General features: G+C 42.1%; 1 protein-coding gene across 1 annotated transcript in view; it reads left to right on the top strand.

The window, feature by feature from the left end:
• Window positions 1–22,130, top strand: part of LOC124721447 (pyruvate dehydrogenase E1 component subunit beta, mitochondrial) — an 85,164-nt gene that overhangs the window by 18,360 nt on the left and 44,674 nt on the right. The window lies entirely within an intron of this gene.

The following is a 22,130-nucleotide window of genomic DNA, read 5'->3' as shown; positions in this document are numbered from 1 at the left end:
TGAAATGTTTTTTCACATTTATATGAGAAGATGCTTGCATGAGCTCACTTTGCTTCAACTATTTATTAGTAAGTATCTCTGAACACAAGCTCAGACATGTCACACTGCACTGTCCCATGTGTATATTAAGTTATGTTATGCCAAAGGGTAACATTGAGCATTTTGTGTGCCCTTAATGCCACTTGTTTATGTGACTACTTATGTGTTCAGCCCAGTATTACATGTATATAGTTTATTATTCATATATTAGGTACAAGCAATTTGTAAATAATTTAAGAGGAAGGTAACCAGTGTTCTAAACCCCTCCCCCCCAACACACACACACACACACACACACACACACACACACACTCACACACTCTCTCTCTCTCTCTCTCTCTCTCTCTCTCTCTCTCTCTCTCTCTCTCTCTCTCTCTCTCTGTGTGTGTGTGTGTGTGTGTGTGTGTGTGTGTGTGTGTGTGTGTGTGGACCAAAAATTGTTGACTAGAGGAAAAATTTGTGTAGTTGCAAATTTTTGTACAGTTGCGGGATGTTTCACAACATACTAAAAATTCTGACTGGTCGGGTGTTAGTGCATGGGGCATGTAAAGGTCACTTTTTCTTGAATATTTTGAAAACTGTACCTTATCACAAAAATGTTTCCTAATATAAAACTAAATTAAGTTATATTTCGTACAAAAAAGACCCTGTTCATTTTTTCTCTAGGGCAGTGGTTCTCAACCTTTCTGAGACCATTACCCCTGAGTGTAACCAGAAATTAGCTGGTAATTAGCCAGTACCACCTCCCCCTCTCCCCCTACACCATCAACAACATCAGTGCCTAACTAAAAATTAGAACCAAAAACAATATTCTTTAAGCACTTTCACTCCTAAAATTCAAGATAAATTTTGTATATTTGTTGTAGATTATTAACCCACAAACAAATAAGTCAATGAGACAATTAGTACTGCATGTTTCTAACAACCTTGCTACAAAACATGCTTCCTCTGTTATACTCCTCTCCCTAATGGCACCTGCTTCACCCATAATCTGCACCCACATTTAAAATCCACAAAGTTAAGATATATGCACTATACATATTACTTGCAATTTAGTTGATGGCTGGACTCCTTACCTCTTAAATGACAGAAATGGGAAGACTGCCACTGTGAATGCATAATCAGGGTGTATACGACACGAGACAACTGGGAGATCAGGGAAAAACCCAGGAATTTTTACATCCGGGAGAAAACCGGGAAAAACCTGGGAATTTTTTAGAATTCCAGGAATTTTTCATTGTTTTAGTTTTCAAGTATGTTTTTGTAACTTTGACTGGTAAGAACCAATACTCTAACAAAGAATATTACTGTATCTTGCTACTGCAGAATAATGCTACAACAATAAAACACAAACGAAAGGAAAAAATGAAAGTAAAACTTAAGTTACAAAGGAAATGCACCATATACCACAACAAAACCCAGTGGTCATAAAAGCGTCTGCCAACAGCAAAATGTGTCAAACACTGTAGGAAGACTATGCAATGTTTCATAACAATAAATTGCCTCCAATGAGCTTGACGTCACAACTGTTTATATTAGATTTGTTTGAGTGGTTGCGAGAAAGCTCATGTGCAGTTGAGTCGCGTATGAGTAGTACCTTCTCTCACTTCTGGCTACGGAAGTGTGGCATTTAGCTGTATACAACAGCAAGTAGCCAGATGCTATCCGGAAAAATTTTATTGGTGCTACTAATCTGCCAGATTCAAGTATGTGCAACAGGCTCAGAGCTATGATTTTGAATGCATCCCTGTTGATTTTTGAACATTTTTGAACAAATTCTAAGTTGGTTTCTGAATTTATCATAAGTTGATTTTTGAATGTGCACATAGTGTATGTGATACCTCTACCAGGGGAATCCCCATCGCATCCAGAAATAAACTTTCCTGCAGACAAAAGGGGACAGGGCTATATGAGCTGATCGGAATAAAGCTGAACGTGTGAATGCCAATCGCTGTTTATGTGGTTGACTGGGTTTGCAAATGATCAGCGTTATAATTACTAGCGAAATCCATAGATTCAGACTACCAGAGTGGAAATAAAGGAATAACAGGCAACAAAGATTATGTATTGTCTTCTCCATGTATCCAAGAAAATGAAATTTTGACAGAAAATTTTTGGCCAGATTGCTGCACTATTAAGGGCCAGTTATACAGTCCCTGGCTAACAGCCGCTAAAGTCCTATTTTGGGAGTAGCGTGGAAAATGCGTTGTACGAACACGTAATAATGCCTAACCAGGGAATAAATGCGATAACTAAACCGGAGATTGTGGCAGGGTTAGTGAAGTTAACCAGAGGATAAGTTTTGACACTGTCAGGAATTGTTACAGAATTTGTGACAACAAGATTGTTTGTTAGAACGAAGAAGGAGAATAAACGGGGCCTCACACAAATTACGGAAGAATATGACAGTTCCAAATTTATATAAAAATTTTGTACTACTGCTTTTTGATCTCTTGCTTCAGAAACTAGAGAGTATGAATGAAATGTGAAACTATTTCCTAACGTAAAACTTTTTGCTTGTAGTTGGCCTAATAGGCATTTGATATTGGTACTTCGTGAATTATATTCTATTGTGTTATGAGAATGACCATTTGTGCCAAAACAGTCTCGTTTATTTGGTGTGTGTAACAATTGCTGCAATATTAGGCAGGCCTATTTTGTTTTATCTAGCAGACAGTGACAAAATACACGTAATCAGATCAAGAAACCACACTAGTCTTGGGTACTATTTTAATAAGAGCTTTTCTAGTATTAGACAATGACATTTCGTTTTTCCGTGTAGCAAATTCTTGATGAACTTTGGTGAGGTAATAGATTCTTTCCCAGAAAGGAAAGTATGCCATATAAAGCTGTGGCAAGATTAGAGGGGGGGGGAAGCTAGGGCTTAAGGATTGAAGAAATGTGTACTGTCCTGCTTGTCTCTTGTCTTTACTCGTTTTATGTATCCTGTGTTTAATTTTATGTCACACAAAACAGCAAGTTATTTGCTAATAGGCAGTAAAGACTGCAAATTTTCTGAAGAGTTCTTGTTCTGTCAGTTACAAATAATCCCATCCAGTATTAATTGCGAGAATTTTTTTTTTTTTTTAAGAGGGGCAGGGTGACAAACTGGCAGACTGCGAACAGGAGAGGCACCACAGGACATTTTAATTTCCACTGGCCTGAATATAGTTTGATGGCACCCATTACAAAATATTACACGTTTGAATTCCACGGAGCGAAATACAGCGACGTGCGATGGAAGAATGCTGTGTGAAGAGGTGTGGCACTGCACTTTGTCACACTTAAGACCAAATAACATGTCTTATGTTCCCTCGAACATATATGTTTTATGTAGCAGACTCTTCAGTAAGATGTGCGCTACAAAATGAAGATATTTTTGAAAAGTCGATTTTTTTTTTTTTTTTTTTTTTTTTTTTGCGTCCTACCTTAAACGCTCGAGGGAGGGGGAGTGCCGCTATCTAATATTGCACAGTTTTGGAAATATCGTAGATCTGGACCTGATGCACAGAGCAGTCTGAGGTGGTAGTCTCCACGTGACCCGTGTTACCAGAAAGTGTTTTTGCTGTTTCCTCTTCGTTTATTGCTCTCACGTCAAATGAAAACAAAACAGATTTCTGTGCTCGGAAGCTATCAAGTGAATTAAAATACATTCACATAATTATGGAAGGCTAAAATATGTTATTAGTTTCAGATTTTATTTTGTTTCCATCTTTCTGTAAGTCAGGCGTTAATCACCTTGCAGAACAATGAAGTTATTTTTCTCGGTTTGCTAAAGAAATTTTGCTTTTATTAATCTTTTCTGCTGAGGCAGTCAATTTATTAGAAACGAAGTGTTTAATTCCACACTATTGGCTAGTTTCAACTGTTCACTTCATTTGAAGTTCATGTTTTCATATTCTAGCACGTATGGCATTATGCCATAATAAAGAACCAAACATGAGATAATACAGTACTGGTACTGCAAGAAAATTTACATCTGAATTTGGACATACGAATGTGCACTTTAAGCCGAATTATGCATTTTGGTATGGTTCACAAAATTCCCATGCTCTTGGAATATCCTCTAATGTCTTGTGTCTTTTATGACATAATGTAAGATCTTTTAATGTTTTACACGTACGAACGTACCAGCTTCCTGCGTCATCGTAGCTGCGTAAGCACGGCGACACCTGTTATCTGGCAACTGCTGAAACGAATCTATTTCTAACAGGTCGCAGGAAAATATTCCGAACGGTTGTTTGAAAAGTGTTACTTTCAAAGTAAATTTCCATTTAAGCAAAAAGAACTCTGTTCACAAATGTCTGATGAATTTCTTAAATCGCAGAGCGGTTTGACTCTTATTAAAAAATCAGATCTTTGAGGATGACCGTTTACAATATTTTTGAGCCCAGAAGACAGACATTTACATCGTCGTTAAAAATTTTAGAGGCACATTTGTGTGATGTGTCTTTAAGTGTAACATGCGCAAAAAGATAAACATTATGTGTGAAAGCTTAGCTTCTCTTGCAGCCTATTAACCTTAAAGACAAATATTATACGTGAAAGCTTTGCTTTTCTTTTCTTGCAGCAATACTGTGTATATTAATTTAAACCATTACCTTTACCTATTTGTGTGTTCACACTGCTCAACAGTGATGTTGGTATTGGCTGATTGTCACATGTGCTATACTGTGAATATCCGCAGTCATCAGCTGGCGCGATCGCTTGACATGAGCTATGACTGGCTTACAAAACCGCATCGCAAACTCAATTTCAATCGTTCAGAAAGTAACATGTGGTGTTTGGTGGAGTTCAAATTTATACTTCCATAATACAAAAATATGCAGTATACCTGTTGCTGCGCATCAGACATCTTTCCAAAACGTGTTTTTTTCCCCTGAGCTTCGTTTTCTAAAGTGCCAGGAAATTCTGTGCCAGTGTATAAAACCACAACCATCAAAACGATTGATAAGTTTTATGGTTCTGAGGAAGTATACTGTTACTTAACACGGAAAAAGTGTATTTTCATCTGGGAGAACGTGTTTTTCTAACCGGGAAATTGGGGAATTTTTTTTTCCTCGTCTACGTATACACCCTGATAATGTCTGACGACAGCCAGTAGTAGTAGTAGTAGTAGTAGTAGTAATAATAATACTTGAGTAACACAGACCTGGAAACCCTCAATACACTTACACAATCACAATGTCACAAATATAGAATACATCACATACATTCAGAAACAGAAAGATTCACATTAAGCAGAAAGGAAGGAGGAAGGGGATTTATCGACATAAAAAACCTACATTATGGACAGTAGACAATTTAAGAAAATTCTTAATAGAACGAGCAGAAACTAGCAAAAATACACGAAGCAATCACTCATATAAATACGTTGGCTACACCATTGCAATTTCATAACCACTTCTACAACCCTATAGATCACATAACATCAACAGGTACAAAGAAAGTAAATTGGAAAAAAAAACACTACATGGCAAGCACCCGTATCATCTAACACAGCCACACATCGATCAGGACGCATTCAACACATGGCTAAGAAAAGGCAATATATTCAGTGAGACGGAAGGATTCATGATTACAATACAGGATGAAACAATAAACACCAGATATTACAGAAAGCATATTATTAAAGATCCCAATACCACAACAGATAAATGCAGACTATGCAAACAACAAATAGAAACAGTAGATCACATCACAAGTGGATGTACAATACTAGCAAATACAGAATACAGCAGAAGACATGACAATGTAGCAAAAATAATACATCAACAACTTGCCATACAACATAAACTAATAAAACATGTTCCCACATACAAGTATGCACCACAACTTGTACTGGAGAATGATGAATACAAATTATACTGGAACAGAACCATTATAACAGATAAAACAACACCACATAACAAACCTTACATCATACTCACCAGTAAAAAGAAGAAATTAACACAACTAATAGAAATATCCATACCCAATACAAGAAGTATACAGAAGATAACAGGAGAAAAAATTGAAAAATACATCCAACTGGCTGAGGAAGTCAAGGACATGTGGCATCAGGATAAAGTTGACATTATACCAATTATACTGTCAACTACAGGAGTCATACCACACAATATCCACCAGTACATCAACACAATACAGCTACATCCAAATGTATATATAAAACTACAGAAATCTGTAATTATTGATACATGTTCAATTACCTGAAAGTTCCTAAATGCAATGTAACATATACCATACAGTTAAAAGGAAGTCACGCTTGATCAAGGTCCGTGTCACTTTCCATTTTTAACCAGACATAACGTCTGAGAAAGGAAAGAAATAATAATAATATTATGTAGGCCCTACCATACTACAGTAACCATTACACAGTTACAGTTGTTTTGTGCTATCAATTAGTTCGTTTATCTGTTGCAGAGTGAATAATGAAGCAATTTCTTGCCCATTGCGGGAACTACCAAAAATTTGGAGAAGGCATTTGCAAGAGATATGTAAGCATATGTGATCAACAAGTCTCAATTTTACCGTTGTTTGTGCGTGGTACAAAGTTCAAAATATGCATGCAGTGGGTGGATTATGTGAGGATGATGTCCGTATCTTTGTTTCATAATCTGTAATCACCACCACATAGTGGCACATGCTAATGGTAGTATTTGAGAAAATACAGTTACTGGTAAGTTGTTGTAATCAGTATTACAATATACAGAAGATAACAGGAGAAAAAATTGAAAAATACATCCAACTGGCTGAGGAACTCAGGGACATGTGGCATCAGGATACAGTTGACATTATACCAATTGTACTATCAACTACAATAATGATGATAACTTTTTAAAAATAATTTACTTTCATGACCAAAATACAGTAGAACCTTTTTATGTTTACCCCTCAGAAAATTTCGTTGTACTCTTCAGAGGTTAATTACCCCAGGTTGGGAACCACTGCTGTAGGGCTAATACTTTCCACATTGCACAATTGCATTCTTAAAAACATTGTTATGATGGTATAAAATTTATATTTATTGTTAAATCAAGTGGGTTAAGAATAAACATTAAATTTATGCACCACATCTAAGCACAGTAGAACTGCATTAAAGAAAAAATTGTGTTCTGGGGGTGTAACAGGGTACAAGAATGAGGGAGGGTGTCTCTCCAGATTGTGGTTATGTGGGGAATTGCCTGCTCACTCTTAATTTTGCTGGTCAGTGAAGGAGGGAAATCCATGACCACAATCTGGTGACCTATCTCCCGTCATGCTTCTAACCTACCCCCTGGCCCTCCACTGTATTACACCCCCAAAACAAAGTTTATTCCTTGATATGCTTCTACTGCACTTAGATGTGATACAAACATTTAATATTTGTACATAACCCACATTATTTAACAATATGCATTGATTTTTATTACATTGAAACTCTGTTTCTAGTAATCTGGGAGTTTTCTCTCACCTGCATTGTGGAAACTACTAGTCCTAGAGAAAACATCAATATGATGTTTTTTGTAAGAAATTTGATGTAGTTTATTGTTGTTTCTTGTTAGATTGTGCAGTTTTTGACATATTCAATAAAAAGCTAAAAAAGTAACTTATACATGCCCCCTACACTCAAACCCTACCAGGTAGAATTTTTAGCATGCTGTTCGTGACACGCACCCCTACCAATGTACAAAAATTTATGGCTAAATTAATTTTACCACTAATTTTTCTTCATTCACTAGACTATAAGGTAGCCATACAGTGGTGAGGGGGAGGGGGGGGGGGGGGGTCACCAGCAGGTGGGTGCACACGCAAATGCTAGCTCGAAAAAGGATTCGTCTGCAAACTGGTGAATTGTGTGCTTGTAGACAATTTGATGCATCCACTATCTGGTGAATTGTTACCTTTACTCTTAAATTATTTATACTCTGCCAAGACTTTCCACACCATGTTAACACTTCATTATTTTGTGTATGTGTCTTTAAAAGGGTAAATTTAGTTAAGCTGTTAAACTTTCCTGTCAATGCTAACAGAACTCCCTTAGCATGTTTTTGTGTTGTAGAGCCATAGTGTTCATGTTTCCTGACTGTTTTCCTAAATAAAGTCACTGGATTTATTGATATTGTATAGACCAAGCCTCCTGAGTATTTTGTAATGTTTAATGTGTGGAATGGTCTGTACATAGTCAATGAAGTAAGGGTATTTTAATGTGTGTTCATTGTGTAAATACAGAATAGTTAATACACATTTTAATAAAGTGTTTTGGATTCTTAAATGGGTCAAAACACTTTAGGATTCTTGTAAATGAAATGCCATATTTTCAGATACTCAGACTTATTTACTGCTAAACATAGCTGAACAGGAGAGTTTGTTTGTAAGACTTTGGTGGTTATATTTGACACGTAATAACCGACAGCAAAATTGGAACATGTTAAGTTTCATAATGAAGTGAGAGTTCTCACATGCAGTGCTTTAGAAGACACAGTCAACATGAACTGAAATTAGTCAGTGACTAACAGGAAAAGCCAGCAGTAATATGGAGTTTTACTGCTGAACTGAAAATAGTCTGTTTTACAGTTCTGGTTGACTAATGAGAGATTCTCTTTACTATGTATACAATGCTGAAATACTTACCTGAAAGTGGTAATCTTAATTTTATATTTGAGTTTAAAGAAATTACCTAAAACACGGAACTTCCTGCCTGATTAAAACTGTGTGCCCGACAGAGACTCGAACTCGGGACCTTTGCCTTTCGCGGGCAAGTGCTCTACCATCTGAGCTACCGAAGTAAGACTCACGCCCGGTACTCACATATTTACTTCTGCCAGTATCTCGTCTCCTACCGTCCAAACTCCGCCACAGAGTGAAAATCTCATTCTGGATACCTAAAACACCATTTTTAATTGAATTACAAATAAACTATACTGCTAAACTTGTAAGGTATGTAGTAGAGTTCTGTGAATTTGTAGTTTCTCAGTGTAATGAGGTTTTGTGCTTATTTCATGTCAATTATTTGGTGGCTTGGGGAAGAAGTAGATTAATAATCCAACAAAACAATAACATGTGTAGTCATTTTTTGGTCCAGTAATGTCAGTCGATGTGCTAAAAGTTGATTTTTGCCACAGCATGGACTGGCATATGTGGAAACTTACCATATTAAGTCCCAAATGTTGAATGCAGTAGTAATTTGGAAACAGGTACAGAAAAGTTTAATGTTTTGACTGTACCTGAAAGGTTTATCTGATACAAAATTTGCCAGTCATGTTATGTGAAAATTATTTTTGTAGTAGTGCTTAGGTATTTTAGTACTGATCCCGTAGGTTTTCAGGCATGGCTTGAGAATCTTGCAAACAAAATACGACTGCCATAAAGAAGTTAAGTTTCATTCTAACATAGCTTCATTTTAATTTAATTTTTCTCCCCTTTTCCTCAGAAAGGAGAGGAGTGTCTCATGTATTTTGACTTCGTATTACCTTAAAATGATGTCTACATTCACTTTTACGACACACTACAGAAAGAACTGTCCTCATTTAGAAATAAGTTAGTCAGAATTATTTCTTTCCTTATGGCACTGTATTTTAGAATTAAATTAAACACACAGTCACTAAATTGTATAGAAATAAAGGGTAGAACCCCCAACACTCCAGTGACTGCATTGCACAATTAATTTCTAGCTGGAGGGGAGGGGGGGAGGTATTGCTATTGGGAGCCTCAAATAAAACAAGTAATTACTTTGAACTATTAAAAATTTTTCACTGATATTTTTAATCACAGTTCTGACATTTTAACATCAGCTTTGAAATGGCAACATATACGGAAAAATCATAAGATATTACCATCATTTACACCTATATCAAAAAGCAGTGATCTGATTTTTTATACATGTGTAAATGAGGGTAATATCTTATGATTTTTCCACATATGTTGCCATTTCAAATTGCTGATGTTCTTCCAGTGAAACATTGATAGTAGTAGGTGGAGCATAATGGTTGAGGATTACCTTGATGGAGACACCTGTTGAGGACTGTAATGCAGTGCACTGTCAACTTCACACTGTAAACATAGCATAAACTGTAGGTGTTGAAGCTGGACTCTCAGGGCCTCACATGGGTAGTGTGACTTACTGATAACGGACACTCAGTTACATAACTGGATAACTGTACATACAGTCATTACTCACAAATTTCAAAATGGTTTTAAAAACTAAATTTGCTACTGAGAAAGTCAAATACTGAGTAGTTCATAATGTGTTTTCTGTTCAAAAATGGAAACCACTTTCCTTATCACAGCAAATGTTGCAGCCACTTTGTATGCTGAACATCCCTCTTCTTCCCCCTCCTCCAAAATTTTTCAGACTGTGGAATTTTTATTCTGGTATGTGATATTTTAGGTAAAATACTGACACACTTTCTGGATAGATATTCAAAGTGACTCATTTAAGTGATATGAACACAAATCTACATGTCACAGTGTAATGTGTTGCAGTTGGTGCCGTGTTATCAATTTAAAAAATTATTTTTATGCTTTTGGTCGGTTAATGGAATTTATCTTACAATATTGACATTGTGAAGTGCTGTTCCCAAAAAAATACAGTATATAATAGTCAGTTATTAGAAGAATTAATGGCAAATGAAAATACCTCCTACTGATTAATGCACAGTTTTACTTCAAGCCCAAAAGCATCTTATTAGTGAAATTGCCTGACTAATGTGGTTGCCCATTTCTTAAATATTTTCTTTTGAACATTATTCAGCAGTTACATGATTTTCATGTTTAGTTAAATAAATTTTTCCTCATAAACTACATTTCTATCTTGTTCAATGTTCACTATTTATTTACATCCATGTGGAAGGTGAGTATTGATTGTAGGGCCTGGTTTCTGTTTTTCTGGCACCTGTCACTTTTTGAGCCATACTGTTGAAAGAATATGTGGTTTGTTGAAGCCGAAAGAATCCAAACTGCCATATTGTGTGTGTGTGTGTGTGTGTGTGTGTGTGTGTGTGTGTGTGTGTGTGTGTGTGTGTGTGTGGTTTTTTGGGGGGTGGGATGGGCAGAAAGTGCAGCAGAATTTGTTGACTACATCTTCTCATCTTCTTGTCCTGTTTCTCATGGAGAACCTAGTTCAGCTAATAAATGTCGTAGACAGGTGGAGGTATGTTAACCCGAAAAATACTAATTGGCGACTGATGGAGCTCCGTAGGGAAACAGCGAGCAAGGAAGGGAAGTCAGTGCCCACATGTCTACTTGCCAGGGATCACGTCAGACACATGGAGCAGGCTCTACTGGCAGTAACTGAGTGCACTGGGTGCACATGGTTGCAGATTCTCTCTCATGTCAGCACATTTGATGTCTGCTGCATGGGTTCAGAGGCAATCCTCAGTTCCTACAGGCAGTTGGCTGCTTAGGTGAAGACAGTTAGCTTCAGGCATGAGGTGGAAGCAGAGTTAACATTTTGTAGCATCATTCCCTAGACTGATCATGGTCCCCTGGTTTGAAGCAGAGAGTGGAAGGCTGGAACCAGAGGTTCAGACAATTCTGTGATCATCTTGGATGTCTATTTCTCAGCCTCCGCTGTTGGGTAGATAATTGTGGCAAACCTTTAATAGGGTAGGTATGAAACACACACACACACACACACACACACACACACACACACACACACCTGCACATGCTACTAGGGTAGTGGAGTGTGTGAACATTTGGATGTTTTAGAATAGAGAAATCCTGTTGTGTCCCAAGTGTGGGTTTTGCAAGGGATTGGGTGACATGGTTTGTCAAAGGGGTTTAGCCAGTTGACCTTAGAGAGAGGGAGACTTTGATCTGGCAAAGATGTTGCAATCCCTGGTGTGAAAGTACAAGGCTAGGAAGTGGGTGGAATTAAACTCTTGCAAACGTTACACAAGTTCTAGTTTATTAAGAAAGAAATACAGATCACCGTAACTGCTTAGTGATTGTACCTGCGGAATTGCCAAGTCTATTACAGAGACGGTGACTAACTTCACCGTTCAGACTGCCTGACAGACGCTCTGCGGTAACTGCTGCCCACACTAGCGCTCTACGTCAGAGTACCACGGCTACTGCCTAAACACTCATCAGCAACTATCTCCGGCTGCCTGCCTACAGCCCGCTCCTCAGCTCAAGTCGGCTGTAGCTATCCACACTGACTACTGTCGCTACCGGGAGCCTAACCTCTAGAGCGTGAAAAGACCGCGGAGCAGCATACTCCTGAGTTTTGTTAGTGTTCCCCTTCGACCCCACCAGCGCTTGACATGACGTAGTGTCGAAGGCAGCTTGTCCTTATTTGGTATTGGCAGGTATTAATTCCATTATTTTTCTACAGAAGCTGGGTGGAGGGACAGAGGTGCCTCTCCCTATATGGTCACGCACTGTGTCCTGAGCCCTTCATTGGCTCCTCATGACGTAGTGCTGTCCCCACCAAGGGCCCTCTTTCTTTCTCCACTCCCAGACTTCTCTCTCTAACCAGAAGTGCTTTCTGTTGATACTCTTAATTGGCTGCTTATCACGGGTCCCTGCACAGATCTTCTTTTGTATCTTTATAATGTGGTGGCTGTTTGCTTTCTTATCAAGCGCAGCTGCCCGACAGTTTGAACTTCCGCCCTGACTGACCCCTCTGCCATGCCTGGCATCTAGCTCTACAATTTTAACTCTTTCCTACGTACTATTCTTGGCGTACTGCTTGAAAACGATTGTAATTAGACTTGGCTTTTCCTGCAGTTACAACAATTCCTCCACATATCTGATAAGATAAATTCTGATCTAGGACAAGGAAGAATACTGTACCAGTAAAGAGTAATATTACTCAATTGCAGGAGTGTCTATGGAAAGGTATCAGAACTGGTGTCACTTATAAATGGTAACAATGCCCACTTAGTATAAGGGGCAGAAATCTTGCAGAAATTGGATGTTAATAGCAGTTAATTTCTAAATTCCAATTTGAATTTACAGTGCAAAGATAGATTGAATGCTGGCAGTGGATGTGTGTTTATAGCTGAAAAAGAAGAAAGAAACCTAGTGAGGTTAGTGCAGATTCCGAAAGTGAAATATTTGGATGAAGATAGTGTTAAAAGATGGATTCCTCCCTGCGAGTCCAGGGGTTAGAACAGGTCAGAGGTATTCCTGCCTGTTGTACGAGGCGACTAAAAGGAGTCGCGCACATTTTGGCTTTCATGTAATGGTCCCCTGTAGGCTTTGACCTCCGTATTTCCAAATTTTCCTGAGGAGTGAACCAGTTGGGGAAGAGTGCCTTACATTGTGCATCGTGTCCATAGTGCGTTGAGATCTCTAGCCCCCTTTCTTGTCGTCCCATTGCAGTCCCACTCATTCTCTCTCTCTTGGGTGAAGATACATTCCTGGGTGCGGTTTCCCCCATGCACTTTGCAGAGTCGCTTTCTGCACTGACAGCGACCATGGACTTATTTGCACCTGATATCCAGCACAATAGCCAGTCCGTTGTGGTGGGGTCGCCATGTACCCTGTTGGTTGTAACCCCCTGACAACACAGGGATCGCTCAGCTGATGCCTGTGCCGTTAACTGCCCATGTATGCCAAGGGGTAAATACCTCTCTCTCTGGGGCGTCGGGACTCACGGCAATGGCCATCCTGCCAGGTGGCCCTTGCTGCAAGTGGGTGGCACCTGTGGGGAGGGCCCTGGGTTGGAGTGGGTGGCATCAGGGCAGATGACTTGCAATGGAGCGTGGTAAATAATCTCTTGCTGGTGGCCAGCCACCAGCAGTCTCTAAGCATTCCAGGACTCAATTCAACACACAGAATTATGACCCCCAAGTCGTTCCCCTCCCTGGCCACATCATGGGAGGAGTGCAAGACTAAGGATGGGAGCAGATCTTATTCTCCCTGCTACCTAGTTTGTATGCGAGCTGATAGGGAATCCTTTGTGTCCATGACGCCTCAGTTCTTTGTAGCGCATTTAGAGGACAAGTTCGGGGGGGTGGAGGGCTTGTCCAAAATGCGATCTGGGTCAGTCTTGATCAAAACAGCATCCTCTGCCCAGTCACGGGCATTACTCGCTTGTGACAAGCTGGGGAATGTTTTTGTTACTATCATGCCCCATAAGACCTTAAATATGGTCCAGGGTATAATCTTCCACAGGGATCTTCTTTTACAGTCTGATGACGAGCTGTGCACCAATTAGAGCGACGACATGTCCATTTCGTCCAGCACGTCCACCAGTGTTAGAGGGATTATTAGGTTGCCACCGGTGCCTTCAACTTGGCCTTTGCGGGTGATAAATTACCTGAGAAGGTCAAGGTGATGGTCTACTGCTGTGATGTCAGGCCGTATATCCCTCCCCCGATGCAGTGCTTTAAGTGCTGGAAGTTCGGCCATATGTCTTCCCGCTGTACTTCCAGCCTCAGATGTCAAGGTTGTGGTCGTCCATCCATCCCAATAGCCCATGTGCCCCACCTCCCATATGTGTCAACTGCGGGGAGCACCATTCCCCTTGCTCGCTGGATTGTAGGATTCTGCAGAAGGAGAGGAAAATAATGGAATACAAGACCCTGGACTGAGTGACCTACACTGAGGCAAAAAGAAAGTTTGAAAGACCCCATCCAATGTGCATGATAACCTCTTACTCTGCCGCTATAACTGCAGTTCCAGCCCCATCCGTTTCACCAATTCCAGTCAGTCCTCAGAGCCGTAAGACTACACCTGCCCCCTTGATGGTGGGTGGGGGGGGGGGGTGTTTCCCTCCTTGTTGTTCCTGCACCTCCTCCTTTGGGAGCAACACCACCAAATCATCGGGGACGTCCATCCCCACTTCTCAGCTGGAGAAACGTACCACTTCTTAGGCTCATCTCAATCGGAAGGGGTCCCTTGGGTCCCTTCCTCCCCAGGTTTTTCTCCTAGTGGGAAGGATGACTCCTGCCAGTGTCTGAAGTGTCCAGAAACAGCTGGTCATAGGGCTTCACTATCCTCCTCAGTCCTGGAGACTGAATCCGTGAAGCCCTCTCAGCCAGAGAAACCAAAGGAGCAGTGAGACAAGTCAAAAATGAAGGCCCCTAAGACCAGGAAAATTGTGGTGGCATCCCCACCGTCACCGCTATCTACCAGCTCTGCAACTGAGGATGAGGTGGAGATTCCGGCGTCCCCCGACGAACTCGATCACGCCTCTACCTCAGATGCAATGGTTCTAGATCCTGGCTCTTCTTTGGTGGTGGTAGATGACCCAGGAGTGTAATCTGCCTCCTAGGTCCCTTCACACGTTTTTCGGCTGCAGACAATGTCATTCTCCAGACCTGGGCCAATATTAGGCGCCTATGGATATCGGACCCCTGTCAGCATACCTGGGCTTTCCCTGAATGGATGCATCTGTACTGACTCAGATGTGATTGCAGAACTCTTAGCAGAACATTATGCCCTGAGTTCCACTTCTACGAATTACCCACTGGCCTTCTGCTCCTTAAAAGAGTGGTTGGAACATCGAAGCCATTCATTCCGTACACGCCACCCCAAATCGTACAATGCTCCATTCAGTGAGTGGGAATTCCAAAGTGCCCTTGCCGCTTGCCCTAATATGGCTCCTGGGCTGGATCACATCCACTATCAGATGCTCAAACGCCTCTCAGTGAACTGTCAGCAATGCCTCCTAGACCTTTTCAACCGTATCTGGGTTGAGGGCGAGTTCCCATCACAGTGGCGGGAAAGCATCGTCATCCCAGTGTTGAAACCTGGCAAGAACCCACTGGAGGTGGACAGCTATCGCCCCATTAGCCTCACCAACATTGCGTGCAAGTTGCTCGAACATGTGGTGAGCTGGAGGGTGAGTTGGCTACTTGAGTCTTGGGGCCTTCTGGTTCCGTCCCAGGGTGGGTTCCGTAATCCATTAATCTGGTCTGCCTGGAGTCTGCCATCCGCAAGGCATTTGCCCACCATCAGCATTTGGTTGCTGTCTTTTTTTTTTGACATGTGGAAGGCTTATGATACAACATGGCGAAATCACATCCTCACCACGCTTCGTGGGTGGGGTCTTAGCGACCCGTTCCCGATTTTTATTCAAAATTTTCTGTCACTTCGTTCCTTCCGCGTGCAAGTTGGTCCCTCCCGTAGTTCCTCCCTAGTCCAGGAGAATAGGGTCCCACAAGGCTCTGTCTTGAATGTCTGCCTCTTTTTAGTTGCTATCAGTGGGCTAGCTGCAGCTGTGGGAACGTCTGTAACGGCTTCTTTGTATGCTGATGACTTTTGCCTGTACTATAGCTCCACTGGCATTGTGGTTGCTGAACGGCAGCTACAGGGTGCTAGCCGCAGGGCGCAGTCTTGGGCTGTCATGCACAGCTTCCAGTTCTCGGCCACCAAGACCTGCATCATGCATTTCTGCCAGCATCGCACTGTTCACCGTGAGCCACGGCTTTATCTTGACGGCGAACCTCTGGCCGTGGTGGTGATGCATTGGTTTTTTGACTTGCTTTTTGATGCCCGGTTGACTTTTCTTCCTCGTATTCTGCAGCTTAAACAAATGTGCTGGTGCCATCTTAACGCTCTTCGTTGCTTGAGTCACACCTGCTGGGGTGCCATTGGTCTACACATCTCCGACTGTATCACGCATTGAGTCCCGTCTCGATTATGGGAGCCTGGTTTATGGTTCGACATTGCCTTCAGCCTTGCGGTTGCTTGACCCCATCCTTCACTGCGGGATCCGGCTCGCAACTGGAGCTTACCGCACGAGCCCTGTCGACAACCTACTTGTGGAGGCTGGTGTCCCTCTGTTGCGGATCCGGTGCCAATGACTGCTGGCCACTTATGAAATGCAGGTTTTAATTTGCCCGGGCATCCCAATTACCGTCTCCTGTTCCCCAACTCGGTCGTCCATCTTCCCGAACGGCGGTCCCAGTCAGGGTGTCCGATAGCGGTTTGCATCTGGTCTCTTCTCTCTGGGCTTGAGTTTTTCCCTCTCCCACCTCTTTTCCAGGCCCGTATGCATATACCCTGTGGTGTGTGCCCTAGCCATGCCTTCAGCTGAATTTAGCTCAAGGCCCGAAAGACTCAGTCCCCCTGAGGCCCTCTGCTGACGCTTTCTTTCCATCCTCGCCGCGTTTCCCAACTCTGCCATAGTCTATACCAACGGTTCGATGGATGCCTTTACTCTTGGGGAACAATCTGAGCAATGCTCATTGCTGGATGGCTGCAGTGTTTTCACTGCAGAGCTTGTAGCCATCTCTCATGCCCTAGAGTATATCTGCTCCTGCTCAGGTGAGTCCTTCGTTATCTGTAGTGACTCCCTGAGTGACTTGAGAACTATCGACCAGTGTTTTCCTCGCTCTTGTCTGGTAATGGCTATCCAGGAGTCCATCCACACTCTTGCCCGTTGCGGCCGCTCTGTGGTTTTTGTGTGGACCTTGGTTCATGGCGGCATCCTGGGTAACAAACATTTTGACAGGGTGGCCAAACGGGCTATCAGTGAACCAGCCCTGGAGATTGGCCTTTCGGAATGTGATCTCCAGACTGTGTTGTGGCAGAAAGTCCTTGGTACCTGGAGTGATAAATGGTACACCCTGCCTTCATCCAACAAACTTCGGGTCATCAAGGAGACCACAGGTGTGTGTGGCACTCCTCCATGCGAGCCTCCTGCAAGGACTCTGTTGTTCTCTGCCAGCCACGCATTGGCAACACCTGGCTGACACGGTCATTTATTGCGCCGTGAGAACCCACCTCTATGTCGCTGCTGGTCAGTATTGACAGTGGTCCACATCTTGTTGGACTGTCTGCTTTTAACTGCGCTCAGACATACATTTGCGCTGCCTGATACGCCCCCTGCTCTTTTAATGGATGACGCTGCAACGGCAGGCTTAGTTTCGAGTTTTATTCGAGCAGAGGGCTTTTATCGCTCAATCTGAGGGTTTGCAGTGAAGCTCTATTTGCTTTTGAAGCAGCTTGCTATCATGGTTGTCTAGCCACATCAGATCTGTTCCACCCCTCGCAACTTTGCTCAGCAAATACCTGTATGAGGCATATTGTACAATACTATGTTAATTGATGCTCAACATTTTTGGTCCTTAGGATGAATTTTTCATGTTAACTGCTCAGGTAATCTGAAATCTATTTCTTATCACTCTCACTAAGCCTTACCCTATTAATCTGAAACACCCTCACGATTGCCAATTTCCTGTTCAATATAGAGTCAAACATTTTTGGCTTCTTGTTGGCCAGGAGATCTAATACATTATTTTCATGAGTCTGTTCTTTGATTAGCTATGCGATATAATTTTCTGATAAGGCATTTAGGACAATTTCATGTGATTCCCCATCTCTACTACCTGGCTTAATCATTTGAGTCTTCAAGTCTATAGGTGGTAAATTGAAATCTCCATTTAATACAATAACACAGCAAGGAAATACATGTGTAATCTTTTCTAAGTTTCACCTCTAATGTTCTGGCTCTACTACTCCCGAGGCAGAGGATCTGTAAAAGCAACAAATGATCATGTTTAATCCACCTTTTGGTTTGTGGGAGTTGAAGGGACCAGACTACAAAGGCCACCTGTCCCTTTTTCCACAATCATGAAAACCCACAAGGAATAAAAACAAATATAAATGTAGCCCAAGCGGCACAAACAAAAACTGAAGTGAAAATTAGTGTAAGGGTAGCCATGGGTGAAGGGTCAATGGATTTAAAGTAAAATTCTGTCTACGAACTTGACAGAAAATCCAAAGAAACTTTTGTGTTACATTAAGTCAGTAGATAGATCGAAGCCCTCTATCCAGACCCTGTGACCCCAATAGTATCAAAGCTGAAGATGGTGGAGAGAAGGCCGAAAAACTAAACGTCTTTTACCGAAACTGGTTCATTCTAAATGATGACTGGATTCACAAGGAATTGAAATCACCTAACAGAGGAAAGGTCATTGGACACCACAGGATACCAGCACAGTTCTACACAGAGTATGTAAAAGAACTTGCTCCTCTTCTAGCGGTAGTGTACCGGAGTGAAGCATTCGATACAGATATTATTATTTACATTGAATAGTTGCAGTGGTGATTGGGCTTGTCTACCTTAATTCCACAGTGTCTTAAGTAGTGGGAATAAGTCTACAAAAGTACTTTAAAGTGTCACTCATTGTTTACATTCAGATTTAATTTAGAGGAAGCTCTTGTGTATGTAATTTTAATCAGAGATAGGAGTCAGTGACGACCCTGACAACTAACAAGTGGGACTGGTCAAGGACTCTCAGATTAAGTTTAAAGACGAAGAAACCCAACTGAAAGAGGTAGGAAGAAACAATTTTAGACATGACAAGAGTATGCACGTTTTATCACAGTGTTGATGTAGCTGGGTGGGGGAGGATAGGTGGGTGAGGTATTGTTAGAACTTTTAACTTGGTTATTTGAGATTAGCTTTAGCCCTTCTGGCACAAACAAAGTTATAAAACCATTAAACAGAATACATTAAATAAGTTGACTGACTTCTCATTAATGTTTGTAAATTTGCCTTTCAACTGTCAAATTCCTCCAGCTCCTAGCTAAAGGGTGTGACTTCTATTGGTAAAATAATTTGGCACTCGTGAACAACTTGAAGACCACACAGAACACTGAATGACCAAAGCTATAATCATCCCGCAGGAAGAAACTGAAAGAACCGATCACTTTCCCAAGACAATTAGTTGCAAAACAGTGGCAGGTAATGTGATACTGCACAAGTAGTTTCGGTATGTCATTCAAACCCCAACACCTTGAAAGTTTCTAGTGGGGAACCTATTATTGAGCATATGCCTCTCTTCTCCATATATATTTAAATATTTAAATGTTTTCCCATGTTCCATTTTTTGTTATACTAATTTCTATTATTCTAGTTTGGAGCACCTCTTGTCTTTTATTACACTCTCTGCTTTTCACAACATGTTTATACATATATTTTTCTGATGAGAAACTTAGGGACAATCTAGGATGGCGGGGTGTTCACTTTGTTCGACGTGTTCAGAAGGGCTTGAAGGACAATTGCATTGATACTGGTGCCTTTATCCTGGCTTTTGAAGGGGGATACCCTCCATCAGAAGGTCAAGATTATGGTTTATCAATGTGACGTGAAGCCGTACATCCCACCACCTATGAGATGTTTTAAGTGTTCGCGTTTTGGACACATCTTCCCACTGTTCGCAGACCCCTCTCTGTGGTAGCTGTGGATATCCACTCCTTGAGGGGAGTTCCTGTGTTCCCCCTCCTGTGTATGTTAATTGTTATGGTAATCATTATTCACGGTCACTGGAACGCCTGGCTTACAAGAAGGAAAAGAAGATAGAGAAGTATAAGTCCCTTGATCGTCTAACCTACGCTGAGGCTCGTAAGAAGTATGCATGTCTTCATCCTTTGTCAATGATGTCTAGCTATGCTTCAGTTACATCTTCACCCTTTCCTCCCCTTACCCCAGTCCCGAACGCCTCTCCTCCCCCCCCCCCCTCCCCTGCGGTTCCCACCCCCTCCGGGCGCTGTTCCCAACTCCCCAGGTGGAGAAGTGTCCCACTTCTTCGGTGTCTGCCGGTCAAGGGCACCCCTCCCGGGACCCCCCTTCTCGGCACCTTCCAGGCCAAAGGTCTGCTGCCACACCACGACCACAACAACCACGATCTGTGGGCCCCCAGGTTGCCTGCTTTCTTTCTAGTCCAGATATTGCTGCAGCTGGCTCCCTTTTGCAACACAGCCCTCCTTGATCTCAAGCAGAAAAGAAGAAGAAACATAAGTCCCAGGACAAGGAGCCTCTGGTGTCGCCAGAGGTCCCGTCCCCACTTTCGCAACCTGACTCTGACCTGCTGTTCATGGACGTTGCCCCCTCCTTGTCAGTGATGGATGGTGACCCGGCGGCATGACTGACTTTAGCCTGTTCACCCCCCCATTTGAATCATCGTTCTGTGATTATCTAATGGAATTGTAATGGATATTACTGTCACCTCCCGGAGTTGAAACCCCTTATTTAGTTTTACTGTGCAGCTTGTATGGTTCTACAGGAATCTCGTTTTACTGATGATCACTCACCAACCCTCCGTGGGTTCCGTGCTTTCTGCCAAATTCGGGTCGGCCCCCCTGCGGGCCTCTGGTAGTGTTTGTACGTTGGTCCATACAGACGTTACTAGCGTGTGGATTCCTCTTCAAACTGCATTGGAAGTGGTTGCTTTTTGGGTCCACCTGGACTCTGGGGTCACAGTTTGTAATCTTTATCTCCCTCCTGACAGGACTCTTACACCTGCTGTCTTAAGTGCCCTTCTTCAGCAACTTCCTCCTCCCTCCCTCTTTCTCGGGGATTTTAATTCTCATCATCCCTTGTGGGGCAGTGCATTTCCATCTAATCGGGGTCTTCTCATAGACCAGTTTCTTGCAGACCACGATTTGTGCCTTCTTAATGATGGCTTCCCTACCTATTTCAGTGCCAGTCATGGTACCTTTTCTGCCATTGATCTTTCTCTTTCTCCTCCCTCCCTCCTCCCTTCATTACATTGGTTGCCACATGACGACCTTTGCGATAGTGACTATTTCCTGTTGATTGTCTTGCTACCTTCCCACTCCCCGATGGACAGGTTACCTTGTTGGTCTTTCCAACACACCGATTGGCCTCTATATACTTCATAGGTCGTTTTCTTTCTCCCTCTTTGTTGGGTTGTATTAATGACGTCCTATGTGACGTGTCTGATGAAATTGTTCATGCTGCTAGCCTAGCTGTCCCACGCTCATCTGGACCATTTCGCCGCCAGTAAGTCCCGTGGTGGAGTACGGTCATTGCCATTGCCATTGCTATTGTAGCAAATGGGTGTGTTGGGAACGCTTTGTTTCTTCCCTCGGTTCTACTGTCCCTCTGTCACGAGTATGGGCTACACTTCACTCTCTCCAAGGTTGCCATCGGCAGTCTACCCTCCTGGGCCTTGCCATCCCAGATGGCCTTGGCATGGATCTTCTGATTCTCGCAGAACATCTTGCGACTCATTTTGCAACAGCATTTGCATCAACCTCCTATACGACTGCTTTCCTTCACCAGAAACAGCAGGCCTTAGCTTCCACCTTGTTTTACCCCTTGTCAGTGAGAATCTTACAACAAACCTTTTACTGACTGGGAACTTCTTTCCACACTTTCTTGTTCTCATAATACAGCCCCT

The sequence above is a fragment of the Schistocerca piceifrons genome, chromosome X (assembly GCF_021461385.2).
Source record: "Schistocerca piceifrons isolate TAMUIC-IGC-003096 chromosome X, iqSchPice1.1, whole genome shotgun sequence".
Lineage (NCBI taxonomy): Eukaryota > Metazoa > Arthropoda > Insecta > Orthoptera > Acrididae > Schistocerca > Schistocerca piceifrons.
This window is presented reverse-complemented; position numbering and strand designations above follow the sequence as displayed.